The sequence below is a fragment of the Amphimedon queenslandica genome, unplaced genomic scaffold, assembly GCF_000090795.2.
Source record: "Amphimedon queenslandica unplaced genomic scaffold, v1.1 AMPQUscaffold_13522, whole genome shotgun sequence".
NCBI lineage: Eukaryota > Metazoa > Porifera > Demospongiae > Haplosclerida > Niphatidae > Amphimedon > Amphimedon queenslandica.
In genome coordinates, this window is record NW_003546242.1 from 980,146 (window position 1) to 993,737 (window position 13,592).

Sequence of the window (13,592 nt, forward strand, 5' to 3'; positions counted from 1 at the left end):
GTTGCAGTATTTGAGTCGAACTATTTCTGAAAAATGAGAAAAGTTGTCCACATCCATGAGGTATTGCCTCCCATTGAAGAAGTAGAGATCAGTACCCACCAATTGCCTGGGGTACTCCCGTAACTTTGTTGGCATTAAAGGTTCAAACTTACGAGTAAAACTTTTTCAACATTCGCCACATCTACCTTACTTCATGTGCAATCTTCTTTGACAAACTAGGCCACCATACTGCCCACTTAGTTCTTAATTGACACCTTAATTCCTTGGTGACCTGGGTGTATCTTTTCTAGTACATGATTTTGAATACTAGTAGGTACAACAGTACAGCTGTTGTACAGTAATAGCTCTTTTTCAACTGTAAACATTGCTTTATGTTCCCAGTGTGGTATTAATACAGGATGTAACTTAGACTTCCACCTTGGCAACCCTGATTCACAGTACTTCATTATGGTAGAGCAGATGACATCCTCTTTTTGCTCCTTTCTGTACTCATCCAATTTGTCTTTTCCTGCAGGTAAGTTAGCTATGACTGCTCCTATCATTTCTTCAGTTTGCATGTCTTCTTGTCCTCTAGTTGTCTTCAGCGGCGCTCTTGACCAAGGGCGTATCTAAGGGTGGGCCTGGGTGGGCATGTGCCAGACCAACTCAGCAAAAGTAAAAAAATTCTTTTGTATATTAGTCCTTTTAAAAGTAACACTCACTTTATTATGCTGTAAGCAATGGGATAAGACTAGCATAGCTAATAGCTTTAGTAGTGTAAATATGATGATAACATTGTAGCGACTTCCATAATTCCACTTGGGCATTTAGGCTGCCATTTCAAAAATAATAACAACTATTAACCAATCTGTTATTAGACTATTCACTTTATTATTAAAATCCAGTGAAACGTGGCTATAAACCTGCACTGAGTCATTTTCAATGTCTCCCCAGGGCCAGTACTACTACAAAAGAAAATGTAAGCATTTCGGGGGTACTGAGGGTACTTGAGCACTCCCATTAGCCTGAAGGATCAACATTTCTTTTGTCTGCTTCTTTAAGCTCTGGTGTCTCATATCACTGCTAAGTGTCTTAAGAAAGTTATTCAATACACTTAACAATCATTTCAGCCTCAATTTCAGCATTTTCCAGTGCTTTAAGGGGAGTAAGAAGAGCCAGAGTGCCTGAAATTACCATGACTGCGCTTATAATAACTCGAAAAGCCATAACCCATGGAAAAGCTAAGCATGCATGGAAAACAATATTTTAGCACAGTAAAAAGGGTGTGGTCAAAATTGTGGCGCACTTTGCATGCCAAATATTTTTCCACAGTGCCAAATGAACTCTCAGCTTAGATATGCCACTGCTCTTGACAAAGTCACTGTTATATACAAAGTTTTCCCTGGTGTGTTTTTTTTGCACACTGGAATCTTGTTAATAGCAATCGGAATCTCAAAATTCTTGGAGATAAGCTGTTGAGCTGTTTGGATCCTAATAATAGAATTAGAGGCTTGTGATCGGTATGTATGAGAAATTGATGCCCAAGAACTTGTGTAGAAAACTTTGTGCAGACCTAAGAGATCGCCAATGCCTCCTTTTAAATCCGAGCATAACGTTGTTCTGTCTTAGTATGAGATCCAGAAGCAAAAGCAACTGGTTTCCATTCAGCTGTTGAGTTTGGTCTTTGTAGGAGAAATGCCCCTAGACCATGAGATGAGGCATCTGCAGAGACTTTTGTCTCCCAATTCAAATGGTATAAGCTAAGAACTATACTTTTTGTGAGCTCTTCCTTGATTCTGCAAATGCTGTTCCTTGTGATGGGCCCCAAGTCCACAAAATACTTTTTTTAATAGATCTCTGAGACATTGAGAAAGAGTTGGGAACTTTGGAGAAAATTTCCACAACAGGTTCACAATCCCCAGGAATCTCCTCACCTCAGTGATACTTTTGGGTGGCTGCATTTGTTGAATGGCATCTGCTTGACAGGATCTTGGTAAATTCCCTTTTGGTGAAGAATGTGTCCCAGGAAGGTGTTCCTTGAGAATTTGCATTTCTGAGGATTCAATGTGACTCGTTTTTGATATCATTCCAGTACTTGCAATAACTTCTTGTTGTGTTCCTGTTGATTTTCTCCATAGATCAACACATCATCGATTCAACAAAAACATTCTTGTCGCCCCTCAAACAATTTTATCATTCGTTTCTGGAACAATTTTGGGACACTAGTATTTCCAAACGGGACTTATTGAAGCAGTATCTACCCATTGGTGTCAAAAATGTTTTCACAAGTCTTGACTCAGGAGCTAATGGAGTTTGCCTCAATCCAGAGTTGGCATCTGACATACCAAATACCATAGCCCCTGCCAACCGAGCCAAGTGATCGTCTACCATAGAGAGTGGGTAAACTTCACGACGGACACATTCATTCAAACATCAAAGATCAACACAAATGCACATAAACCCATTCTGCTTTGGTACGGCAACCATTCCAGAACAACATGCTGTAGGTTCCTCTACCCAAGAAATTACTCCCAGAGCTTCCCTTATCTGTAATTCTTCCTTAACTTTATAGCGATACTGAAGGGGTATCTGTCTTTGTGTGTAGATTGCATATGGTTGAGCATTAGGCTTTGCTGGATGACATGTTCTTCTCACATTGTGCCTAATCCCTAAAATACTTCTAAGTACTTCTTAATCAAATTAATTTGCTGATCTACCAAATTGACTCAGCATGCCAGCTCCATTGAAGTGATTGCTGGAAGTCCCAAAAGAATTGTTTGCAGTCCTTTCACTACAAAGATTGTCTCCGACAAATATTTCTTATATTGTAGTTTTTTTTGGAATTGCCCCAGAACTTTCAATGAGTGTTTGGCTGGACCATTAACAGATTTTGAAGGACCATGTAAAGTTGGTCATCCTATTAGACGACAGACTACCTCTGAGATTGCTGTGACCTCAGCCCCTGTATCAACTTCAAACTCTTTATTGACCTCATTTAATAGTATTTGTACTCTCCATCGTTGAGATTGAGAGAATGCTCAGTTATTGCACCTAAGAACACTGAATCCATGACAGCATCCTCATTTTCATCATTGACTTTCTTTAAATCAGTTATTCCTTGCATTAGTTTAGTATAACACTGTGAGTTGTAATGACCTCTTGTGCCACAACGATGACACTTGACATCCTTAGCTGGATATTGCTCTCCAATCTTGTGTGAGTTTCTGCCATATCGAAAACTTATGTTTCAAGGGAATCCTTTGTTGTTGCTTTGTATTCCCAAATGAGCCTTTAAAGTTTTGCATTGTCCTCTTTGATGAGCCCTGTGCATGATACTTTGTCTTTCGGACCTAATTAACTCCTGTTCCCCATTTTAGAGTTCTTTCTGCTGTTCTTTCACTTCTGGTTGTCTAACAGCCCTCTCTGCTTTCTCTAATGTTAACTCTTTCTGGACCATAATTAAGAAAGGTATATGTTTTGTTTGTGTCTTATTGTTTTTGGTTGTGCTATTATTCATATTATCAATTTCATTATTATTTTTATTTTTATTTCACACACAGCACTTTAGCACTGCCAAATATTGGAGCTAGAACAAGAAATTTTAAGTTACATTTATGTACCGTATTTCCTTAAAAAAAAGCCCGGGCGTCTATTACCAATGATATTTGGACGTTCACATGTACAGCATATGCTGGTTGGAGATAGCCGTATTTCTTTCTAAAACTTTTCAAGGTCTTTTCTAGATAGTTGTTCTAATCAGGCTCAGCCACCTACAGCATAATACATAATACATAATACATAAAGCGATACATGTATGTATCGCTTTTATTGTAGTATAAGTAGGTCACAAAGCCAAGATCTGGATAGGAGAGGAAATCCCATTCTGCCTCCTGGAGGAGATCCGGCAATCCCTCCTGGAGGAGATCCAGCAAACCCTCCTGGGGGGGCTCCAGTAGTCCCTCCTGGAGGAGATCCAGCAAACCCTCCTGGAGGGGCTCCAGTAGTCCCTCTTGGAAGTGAACCCGTAGTCTCTCATGGAGCAGCTCTGGCAGTCCCTCTTGAAGGTGCACTTGTTTCTCCCGGAGGAACTCCAGCAGTCCGTCCTGGAGGTGCACCTATAGTTCCTCATGTAATTCCTCCTGCCCCAGCACTGCCTTTGCTAAACCAGCAAAGGCAGCTCATTATTGCCCAATTGAGGGCTGTCAATAAACAAATCATAAGTCTTTATTATGATGTACTAAATTATATTCCATATTAGTATCTCAATCTACTGAGAAGACCTGGCAGGGGCAGGAGTAGGAGGCCAAGACTCCGAATCGGAACAAAAAGTTATAACTTTTACTAACCATCATGGTGTTATCTCTAGCCTAACAATTGTCTGAAAACATTTCGCTCTCTGTATAATCTGGCGACTTAAAGGATCCAAATTTTCCCATTCTTTGGGCAGTGGCTCACACTTAAACCCATGGAGCACACAACGTGCTAGAACTTCATTTTTCCAAATAATATGTTTACAATGATTACAAATATAAATAACTTTATTTAATGCTATAGGATCATTCCCTCTAATGTAATGTAATAGGATATTCGAAACATAACTATCTAAACTTTTAGCTTCAGCGACTTTTTTTTTTCATAAATGCCTGTCATAGCTACAACAAGCATTAACAGCCTGATCAGACAAAGCTTTCTTAAATTCATCAATAGCATCTGAATACTTAAAATACAGTACAGTATTTAAGTTTGGTATTCTAAATGGGTCATCATCTTCACCATTATTAATAGCATAATGCACATTATCAAATTCAGTCTCATCGGCTTCATTAATTTCTAAATTTATCAATTGTGCTACATTGTCATCAGCTAGGGATGAATCAATAATATCTATTGTTAAATGGGCATTTCTAGCAACATAAAAGTGTGTCAAAGGCGTCTCAACAAAGGATAATGAACAAATGCATTGCGTAAAATATGCAGCATGCCTTTACATTCAGTATCACTACTACTACACATAATAGGATGGCCTATTCTTTCACAAACAATTTCTGAATATTTAAAATATTTTGCAACATTATTTTCATCTTTCTTAACAATTTTCGTTACAATTCCATTATCACAGAGATCATGTTCATGCACTTAAACTATTTCTTGAACATCCAGGGATCTCGTCGTATAATGATTATTGGGACAATTATCACATGCATCTAAATGCTTCCTCATTCTTTAAGAGGTTCATCGAAATATCGTCTAACTTCAATCATGGAACTAATGTCACTTTGTAAGAAAGGCTTCCAGCTGTCAGTACCAGGGGCAGTTTCAGGATTCAGAAGTTGGATGTACGTTGTGGAAGTGGCGCAAAGCGCGTCGCAAAACTTTAGAGCACGTCCATTTTGGCGGTGCTAGCACTGCCAAAATGCGCTATGCAATAGTATTATAATGCGGTAGGCGTAACCTACAATAATCATTATAATTATTGTTTATTCATCAAAGTAATTAAACAATTCTAAACAAAAGTTTCAGTTATTAGACAGGATATTTCCAACTTCCAATCTTCTCGGATGTAGCCTAGCGAATTCATTTATGACTGTAGGTACCTGAACTGAAACATCCCTCTGCAAGTGATGAAGCTCAGTAGACGTGAGACGATTATTCCCAATTGTGGATCTCATAGCCATCTTGATTCTATTGAGCCGCTCAACAATCATTTAGCACTACAGTAGGTGACTGGTAAAGTGTAGAGGATACGTAGTAGTTCTCTAATGTTTGGAAACATTGAAGTGGTGTGTGGCAAAGTCGTTTCACTGTTGTTTGAAGATAGGCACTGCCACGGCTGTTGTCTTCAGTCCATTTAAGGTGCCATGTGTGTAGTTCACCATGCAGACAAGAATAAAAAGGAAGATCATAAGTGTACATTTTACCAACATCTGCTATTTGAGTTGTGGCATCATCCAATGAACTTTTTAGTAAAACTGATGGAATTAAGACTAGTTCAGATAAAGCAAGCTGTGGATGCTTGTCAAAACAATTTGTCATTTCTGATTTGATGTGGTCTAACAAAGGTGTTGTGTTACGTAGGCCAGGTTTTGATTGTGTATCTAATAGATTGCGAATTTAAAAAAATAAGTAGTTTGCGCTTCCAACAATTGCAAGTTGCTAGCATAGCTAGTCACACTCACAAGTTAACTGATTGTCTTGTTTCTCTCATTTGCCATCTATAGCTACTGCCACAGATTGATTAACTTGCTCCAAGATGTGATGGCATTGGGACTTGACTAGATGAGGTAATTTGGGCCGGAAATATCACTTACAATGCTGTAAATAAAACATGTGTAGAGAAAATGATTGTTAAGCGTGGCGCTTATTAATTATTATAGGTGTGGCATTTATCAATTATTATTAATTACGATTATTTTCATTGCGAGATGTATTCCAGACTTGCAATTTGCAATCAAAAAAATGTCAATGAAAACCCGGTCTACGGTAGTTCGCTGATAGTCCTCTTTTGGTGTTTGCAATGGGATAATACTATGTGGTGTCTGATGTCCACATAATCTAGGAAGTGATAATTCTCTGCCAGAAGAGGTAGCTAGTAGCTGTATCTCTGAAAACCACCAATCATGATTTTATTCAACATCTTTTTGTAGATTTTGAAAGACTGATACACAGCTATTTACCTCTGAAACTGCTTGAACTAATTCATGGGCTTCAGACTGAAGGCTTTTAGTGATGGGCAGGAGATAGCTTAAGCAAGAACTTGTGATAACCAAAGCACTCTGAAATTTAGTTGTCATGACAGCCAGAGAAGGGGTGTTGGCATCTGTCAAGGAGTCTCTACTGCATTTACTGGAGCCTTCGTTGGAAACTGCTTTAAAATATGAAACCAAACATGGAAGTAGCTTCCAAAACTGATCTAAGGCATCTATCATATCCACCCACCAAGTACAACACAAGTCTTTAAGCTTCTTGACTCTTGATGGAAGTGTGCCAGCAGGCATGGTGTTGTCTATGCTATCCTCAAGTTTTCTTTCCCTTTTTTGATGTGCAGAGAAAAAAATCGAAACTTTGTTAACAGTCTCGATCATATTGTTAATACTTTTCTCATCCAGGCACTTAACACTGGCCAAGTTTAGGCTGTGAGAAGCACAACGAAGGTAGAGAGCTAAAGGATGGTCCAAGGATATTAAAGCTGCTGTACCTTTAAGGCTACCCTACATTGCCAGCACCAGCGTAAGCTTGGCCACGTAGCCTGGAAAGGTCTCATTCCAAAGAATTCAGAAATGAAATGATTTTTGAGATAGAGCACTTCCAGTCATTCCACTGTCACATTCTATAAAAGCCAGAAAGTCCTCATGTATGACATTGTCTTCAGCATTCACATATCTCAAAACAATAGCAAGTTGTTCTTTGTTTGTGCAGTCAGTAACTTTGTCTGCAATTATTGTATAATAGGAAGCCATTATAATTTTGGTGCCAATCTTTCATGTCATTATATTGCCTAGAAAATCAAGAATTTCATTCTGAATACAATAAAATGTGTCGCATTTCTCTTAACCACAGAGCGACTCAGCAATTGTTCTTTTAGGACTTTCCCCTGCTCCTATTCTAAATTGTAACAGAGCCCATTTGCCATGTTGTGAAGTTGGATCGTGCTCAAAATTGTGGAGACTATCACAATGCTCACGAAGCGGGATGTTCTGTTGTCCACATAAAAGAGTAGTTTTAACAATGGATGCAAGTTTCTGACAATTAAAAGCTAGTATATCTGCTTTGGCCTGATAAGTTGACATTGTATACTAGGCTGCTGATTGGTCATCACTTTGGTGAATTCACTCATTTTTATTCCAGAAAATTTTTGGAATTCCTTTGTTTCATGCTTACAAAGAATTTCCAGAACTTTCTGAAAATTAGTGAGGGGCTTCATCACTAGTACTCCAGGATCAGAATGGAGGTTATTGCTTGGTGTATAGAACAAGGTACAAGGTAAACGATAACCCCATTATCATACTCACTGTATTGTAACCCTCGATATCTGGTCAGCTGATGTTATTGAAAAGCACACCAATTGCAACCTGGTGGAAACTTGTATGTTGGCTCAGGTACAAAATGTTCCTTAAATAGACAAACTTGTGATCTGTCACAGCAGTACAACCAGCTGATACAGTTGGTAGAAATGTTCCAAGATCATTGTGACGAACCGTTGGTTGCTTAGCAGGTGGAGGACCTTCAAATAATGGAGTTGGAGGATCCTGTGAGCTGGTAGATTGTTCATCATCAGATGCCTGCGATGTCTCAGTCTGACAGTGACTAGTGGCTGCTGTGTTTCATTATCAGGCTCAGTTTCATTACTATAAAGATTATACATGGGCTAGATCATATTTGAATTAATCATGATTTAATTTTAGTACCTGTTTGAATCATTTAATCTGGAAAAGTAATATAGCGAAGACATCCTGAGCAACTTTAACCAAAAAAAACAAGCTATGAAGCCACTTTTAGCCGATATCAACAGAAACCATATGAACATACACGTGGTAACAATAACAGTTGATTAAATTTTAGAAATGATAACATCATAACTATAACTTTAAAGCCCTTGCTTTTAATTTATCGATGCAGAAGAAATAATGTTGATTCATCAGAATAATGGGGGTTCTCAAGCACCCTGAGCACCCCTCTAAATTCGCTTCTGTCTGTGTACAGTGCCATTGAGGGTAGGCTTTCTCTTATTAGTATACATTCTATTATCATCAACCATTATTATCTTTAGAATCACTATCATCATTTCATTCTTCTGCTCTATCAATACATGAGACATTGACACTCCCTGCTACATAACAGATGCCATTGTATCAACAGAGATTGCAATTGGACTATCTAATGGTCTATCAGAGTCATCATTAGAATACAAATATGCTGATTCATAAAATTAAGGCTCACTGTTTTTTGTGTGACATTGCTCACCAAAATTACTAACGCTATTCAACTTCAATTTCCTAATGCTATTTGATGCACGCATCAATAGACTAACTTTGTGGGATCTGTGTCTCAATACTGATTTTAACAATATACTTGATGCAGCGTTACATTTACTGTGATATGATATGTTCTCAAAATGTACCCCATTCATACTTGATGGCAAGTAATCATCTACTATTTCGGGGCTGTAATATAAGGCTTCCTGAATTTTCGTAAAATAATAGTCCTTTGCTTCACTATTTGGTGCAGGTAGTGAGTAATTAGAATGTAGTCTATACAATATTTGACCATAATGACGTTCATAATAATCTTTTTTCAGATGCCTTTTATTTTCTTTATTAGGTGCTAACTTTCAATTTATCCATTTTGTCATTAGAAAGTTTAAATCTCAATAATTAATCCTTTGTTGCACTTAATATTGCATCTCTATTTTCATATTAATGCTTTAAACATTTCTGTCTTTGCAGGCAGGATTTTGTTGTTAGCGTTCCTTTGATTTCCTATTTTGGGGTGTGGATTCCTTTGATAATGTTCTCTAGAAGATTCTTTGTTGGTTGTGGATTCTTTTGATTGCACCATCTAGAATAACTTTTTTAGAGTACCTAATAGATTTTACAATTTTGGCGTCCTTGTTCCTGTTATACCAATTTCTACATTTTTGCAATATATAGCCAGAGTTCAATTAATGGAACTGGTTAGAATACGCAAGCTTATATCTTTGACTAATTTTAAAAGCAATTTTTGCCTTACTTTTCAGTGTCTTACATTGCCTTATATGGTACATTTGAGCATAAGAACTATTTTTATCAATAAATTCTACCTCTTCTCATTTATTTTCATATTTTTAAAACTCCTTTACATTTTTCTTTTTTCTACTTCCCTTTTTTACAACTAGCACAACAATTAAACTTAGAATGACAACAACACACAAGTACCATAACATAAAGTAGGGAGACAACATGCAAGTATTTCTATTTTTACAATTTGCAAATCTGCTGCTAATCATTATGAACACTTATCTTGACGTATCCCATCACAGTGCTATATACTAGTGCAGCTGACCAAAACTATCTTCAAGTAACAGAGCAGCTGACGTTAAAGTCACTCTATTTAACTTAGGATGTATAAACATTTTATTACTCATTTTTTTCCTATCAGTAGCTCTTGAAAGAACTGGTAATCTTACTTTGTGCACTCCTTAAAAGCAAGCAGAACTGCAGAAGAAGAGAAAAGACAAGAACAGAGCGGACTTATGAATGATTTCTATTGCTATGGCAACATTGAGCATCCACAAATTACTTCAAATTGGCGTATGCAAAGGATGGGGTGTGTTTATCACAGCCATAATACTTTCTTTTTGGCCATAAAAGTGAATGAATTTTCTCGAACTACCTTTGTGATCCTTCTACCAAGTCCAAAAGAGTGATGTAAAAGCCAACATAACCACTTCTCTGGCTTAAAAGATTAGAGGGGAGATAAAAAATGAAAAAAGAAAAACATCAGAAGAATTTTGCAGAATTTTGAATTTGCGTATTATTCAGAATGTCTCCTGCTACATAATTGTCCACTTTAATGGCACCAGGAGAATCGCCCAGTGAAGAAGAGCTCAACTAAGCCATTTATAAGGCTGCACAACATAAGATAAAAGAGTTATAATCTTTTGAAATATAAAAATTTGGTTGCCATCCTGAAAATTGAACCTCAACCCTACATATAGGCTACCTCCCACCAATAGAATTATAGAATTATCATTTTACTCCCAAGAAGTCTTGTCATATATGTTCTACTTCTGTGTCACCAGCAGTCCCTACACCAAGTATTACTTAATGGCAACTAATCTCGAGGTGTGGTGATATCACGCTTAATAACTAGTTCATAATGACACAAGATGATTGTGAGATATGGAAAGTACCTCAGTAGTCCTTGACTTTCACTCCAAAGAATGGTGTGAAAGTCACCTTAAGCTGTTCTTAAGTTTAAAATATTTCCTGTGTATAGAAGATACAAGGAAGAAGAAAAAGTCTGAAAAAATTTGCAGAAACTTGAATTTGAGCCTTTTATCCACCAATGCTCAAACTACACAATAGTCCATTTTAAAGGTACCTGGAGAATTACTCAGTGAAGGAGAGCTCATCAAAGCCATTTATAAGCCTGTACAACGTAAGATGGAGTTACATTCATTTGAAAACTTTAAATTTGCTTCCCATCTTGAAAAATGGAACTCAACCCTATAATAATAAACTACAATAAAGTACTCTACCTCTAGTGCTACATCCCTTTCTTGAAGGACCAGTGTCAGTATCAAGAACACTCGTAACAGTGCCTTATACAGTAATAATAATGATAACAATAAACTACAACAAAGTACCATACCTCTGGTGCTACTCCCTTTGTTGATGGACCAGTATCAGTATCAACAACAGACTTAAAAGTGCCTTCAACAATAATAATAATAATAATAATAAGCTACAACAAAGTACCATACATCTAGTGCTACGTCCCTTTGTTGATGGACCAGTATCAGTATTAACAATAGTCTTAACAGTGCCTAAAACAATAATAACATTATTGATAATAATAGTAATAACTATAATGAAGAACCATACCACTAGTGCTATGTCCCTTAATTGATCCAGCAGCAGGGCCTAAAACAACAACAACAACAACAATAATTAACAATTATTATGTCCCATACCTCTAGTGATACGTCCATTAGCAGTATTAATAGTCGTAACAGTGCCTAAAGCAGTAACAATAATAATTGACAATGATAGTGTACCACACCTTCAATGCTATGTCCATTATTTGGTGAACATCTAGTACCATTTAACCCTACTATACTTTGTTCTTTAGTAGTTTGCAAGTCTTCATGTTCTTTTTGACTTATAAGATGACTATTAATTTTTTCAAAAATTCTTTGTTGATCTACATTAAGCATTGCCTCTTTGCTCAAATGTTAAATTTATCTGCATGTCAGAAAAATCAGCTGCTGCATCACGTCTTCTATTTTACAAAGCAATTGAGGCTCTTCATCTTCTTTGTTACCAAGTCTTCATTGAAACCAGGTTTTTTTCTTGCATCAACTACTTTCTTCCAATTACATTCAGCTTCTAATAATTTCTGCAGTTTGTTGAAATGATTCTCAATGCCACGTAGAGATGCTTCTCTGTGATGCCTAAAAGCTTTTTCCATTGTTTCTCCTTCAATTGTGTGTGTGCTCTTGTCTCTAAAAGGCACATATAAAAAAATTAGCAATTAATAAATATTGTCTCTGTCCGCTTCTCGCATAGGATTAAATTTCCTATGGTTTGGAAGGACTGGCTTTAATCTAAGTTTGTATGCTCTTTCTCCATTTTCTATTTTATCAAATTTGTAATTAGCAACAAATTTCTAAAGTGATACATATTCCGTGTTACTTGGTCCGGTTTGATAAAAGTCTAATTATGCTACTACTGGAAATGTCTTTCTAAGATCGATCCATTTTAGTTAAATGTGAATAGTTTTAGATTTTTTGGCTCCTCTTATGAAGCAAGTACACATTAATATACTGTAGAGTTACTGATTTTATGTATAAACTTTGACCGAGAAGAAGATTGTAGCTTCATATAGTCCTACTTCCTTAGCTCGAAGTAATTCTTGTCCCATTTTATAAAGCGTGCCGTATATGTTTTAACAGCTGCTGATTTCATCCCCTCTTTTCTGCTTTAGTGTCATATCTAGTTACATACTTTGTTAAGGAAAGATTCCTCTCAGCTATGTATTGTAATTCCATATTTGCATGCCACAATTTTAACAGTAAAGGATTGTAGTCATTGACTCCAACTTCTTTTTCACCTCGTTTGAGATAATATATTTTTTGCTTGATTTCAAGCTATTTCAACATCATTGTAAATACTATCTCGTACTGGTCTAGGAAAATCAAATCGGAATCTAGATACATAGGTCTTGCCGACTTTACTATTTCGCTCAAAGTATTTGCTGCACTTGTGCATACGGTATTTTGTTACCAAAAAATTTAAATCAGGTGACGTATTATATAGGCGGTAGCCTATAAGTAGGATTGAGGTTGGTTTTTCAAGATGGCGGCCGTTTTCATGATTTTCAAACACTTATAACTCTTTTATCTTACGTTGTACAGCCTTATAAATGGCTTAAATGAGCTCTCCTTCACTAAGCGATTCTCCTGGTACCTTTAAAGTGGACTGTAATGTAGCAGGAGCAATTCTGAAGAATAGGCCCAAATTCAAATTTCTGCAAAATTCTTCAGACTTTTTCTTCTTTCATCTTCTACTATGCACCCGTTAATCTTTTAAGCCAGAGAAGCGCTCGAGTTGGCTTTGACATCATTCCTCTAGGCTTGGGTCAAGGACCACAAAGGTAGTTTCAAAAAGAAGCGAGGACAGAGAAGAAATGGCAGACAAAATCCAGCTGCAGACACCGCATGGGTTTGTGGTTTGACGCCATTTTAATTTATGCGCACGTGATCAACATGAAATAATTAACCTAACCACAGAATCATAACAGAATGTAATTTATTAATTTTAAGGAAAAGAATGGAAACAAGTAAATAAAAAGCATTAAAAATGGAAAAGTATTAGGATTGAATTTGAAAAAAGTAAAGAAACATGAGGGTACTT